The 2,475-nt window shown below is 33.2% G+C and overlaps 1 pseudogene across 1 annotated transcript; it reads left to right on the forward strand.

Moving 5' to 3' along the window:
- The first annotated feature begins 291 nt into the window (after positions 1-291).
- On the forward strand, positions 292-2,271 carry LOC143552151 (membrane protein PM19L-like; annotated as a pseudogene). Its single transcript, XR_013138597.1, has 3 exons — positions 292-478; positions 1,007-1,183; positions 1,870-2,271. The product of XR_013138597.1 is annotated as a membrane protein PM19L-like (transcript).
- Positions 2,272-2,475: the final 204 nt, after the last annotated feature.

Consider the following 2,475-nt stretch of genomic DNA (forward strand, 5'->3'; position numbering starts at 1 on the left):
ATAAGAAAACGGTAGATACAAATACAATATTTAATGAATCACACGTTACCAATTCATTACATTACATTATCCAAACAAACTTCACGAACCCACCCACCGCTTACTCATGATCACCACTAATACCACCGTGACGTCATCACTCATCTGACACGTGGCCAGCCACCTGTACATTAAAGCACAAATCCTGATCTATTTGACACGTATAACTCTAGAGTTGCCACCGAACACCGCTCCTCTTCCTATATATTATTCCTTCGCCACCTTTCATCATTCCATCATTACATCTTTTATTTTAGAGTTCAAACATAAACATAAGTGTTTTTGAGTTACTGAAGATCTTGTGTTACAAACAATCATGGCACAAACAGTGGGACGAAACATGGCGGCGCCGTTATTGTTTCTTAACTTGGTGATGTACTTCATGGGTTTGCTAGTTGGTGTCTTAACAGGCTTATCAACCGCCAGACCAACCACCCAAGTAAGTTAATATATATTCATTTGTGGGCAGGGTCAACCCTGTGAATCGTTAAAATTTTTGGAGTTGTTAAAAGGGCCCGCCCTGAGAATCGTTAAAACTTTTGGGTCGAAGAAGAGAAAAAATTTGAGCCCTTTAGCAAAAAATTAATAATATTGGGCTTAAACAGTTATATGTTTAAATGAGCTCATTATATTTTATGAGTTGGGTTGTGTAAATAATTATTTTTATATAAAAATGAGCTTAAATAAGTTCATTAATAGAGTTTAAATGAGCTAATTTATATTTTATGAGTTGGGTTGTGTAAATTATTATTTTTATATAAAAATGAGTTTAAATAAGTTTAGTAATTGAGTTTAAACGTTAAAAATAATGTTTTTAATATATATGAATAAATTAAAAAATATTTTGGGCCTACGGAGTGATCGGGCTAGTCGACAGCCCCCACAAAATGGCCATGCTTGTGGGGTTGGAATCTAAATTATTAATTAATTTAAGTGTTGATATATATTAATGTTTTGTACTTTGTAGGTTTTGGAGGTAACGGTGCAACGGAGTTCTTTTTGGAGTTTGCAATCTTGGCTTCGGTTCTTGGGATTGTTTCCAAGTTTGCTGGTGGCAACCACCTTAGGGCGTGGAGGAATGATAGCTTAGCGGCTGCCGGATCTTCTTCGTTGGTTGCATGGCTGTTACTGTTCTTGCTTTCGGGTAAGGTTCATTTAGATCAGTGAGATTGGTTTGAGCCATGTTTAGAAACAGGATAAAGCCATAGATAATTTAAATTTTTATAAAACTTTAAAAATAGTAATAGCACTTTTTTTCTAGGGATTTATAAGTTGAGAATTAAGCATTAAAATATATATTAAATTTAAAATAAATTATTTGATTAATTTTTTATTAAATTAATTTTCTATATGGATTTATAAGTTGAGATTAACTTAATAAAGATTATTAATTAAATAAATTTAAAATAAATAATTTTTTTTTAAGGATTAGCAATTTAAAAACTGCACAAGTACTGTAGTAAAATAGTTTCTTGTTTCTTATAGTAAACCTTAAATACACAAGTGTAGTTTATGTCTTGTTTCTTATATGAAACCCTTTTACACAAGTGTAGTTTAAAATAACTTTATGCCTTCGTTTTTATATGAAACCTTAAATAATATTTTTTATATGAAACCTTAAATAACTTAAGTATGTGCAAGCTTGTTATACAAGATCTAAAATAGATTTGAAAGCCGTTTTGTGTGGATTATATATTTTATAATATGAATAACATTCATCACCTTAGATATAGTACTGTTTATAGGCGGATTTATAAAATTAATAAAACCTTAAAACAAAATATACAAACAAAAAAGAACTCGGATATTTAGACTGGGAAATTGATGCAGGTTGGCGTGTAAGGAGAAAAATCTAGGAGGACACAGAGGGTGGAGACTGCGAATAGTGGAGGCGTTTATCATCATCTTGGCTGTGACAGAGCTGCTATATGTTCTGTTGGTGCATGCAGGACTGTACAGCAGCCGCTACGGGCCGGGATACCGTGACACGGACGAGTATGGAATGGGGACACATGGAGCGGACACAGGCTACAAAGGAACCGCTGCCCCTGTGGGGACCAGGGTCTGATCTGGTCATTGATGGTTCATATATATGTATCCCCTTGTAATTAAGGTGTTTGCGAGAGATCTTAATGTTGTTGGATTTGGTTTTTGTTGTTTGTTTGGATTCTTACTGATTTCTGAATGTACCGTTTATGTATTCTCTGTTGCATCTCAAGTTATTTATGTCATGTGACTCATAAATATACGATATATATATTCTCCTAAATATATTAAGTTAATGCATGTGAACCTATAGCTATACTAATGTCATTAAATTTATCACTCACCCTTGTAGGGGTGGTTCGTGTGATAGCGAAAACAAGTTAGGGCCTTTAGGTTCACACTTAACTAATGCTTCAATTTTTTTTAAAAAAAAATATTATATATAGATAT

This window comes from Bidens hawaiensis, unplaced genomic scaffold (genome assembly GCF_021521415.1).
Source record: "Bidens hawaiensis isolate Kalapana, Puna unplaced genomic scaffold, B.hawaiensis_p1.1 tig00016783_1, whole genome shotgun sequence".
Classification (NCBI taxonomy): domain Eukaryota; kingdom Viridiplantae; phylum Streptophyta; class Magnoliopsida; order Asterales; family Asteraceae; genus Bidens; species Bidens hawaiensis.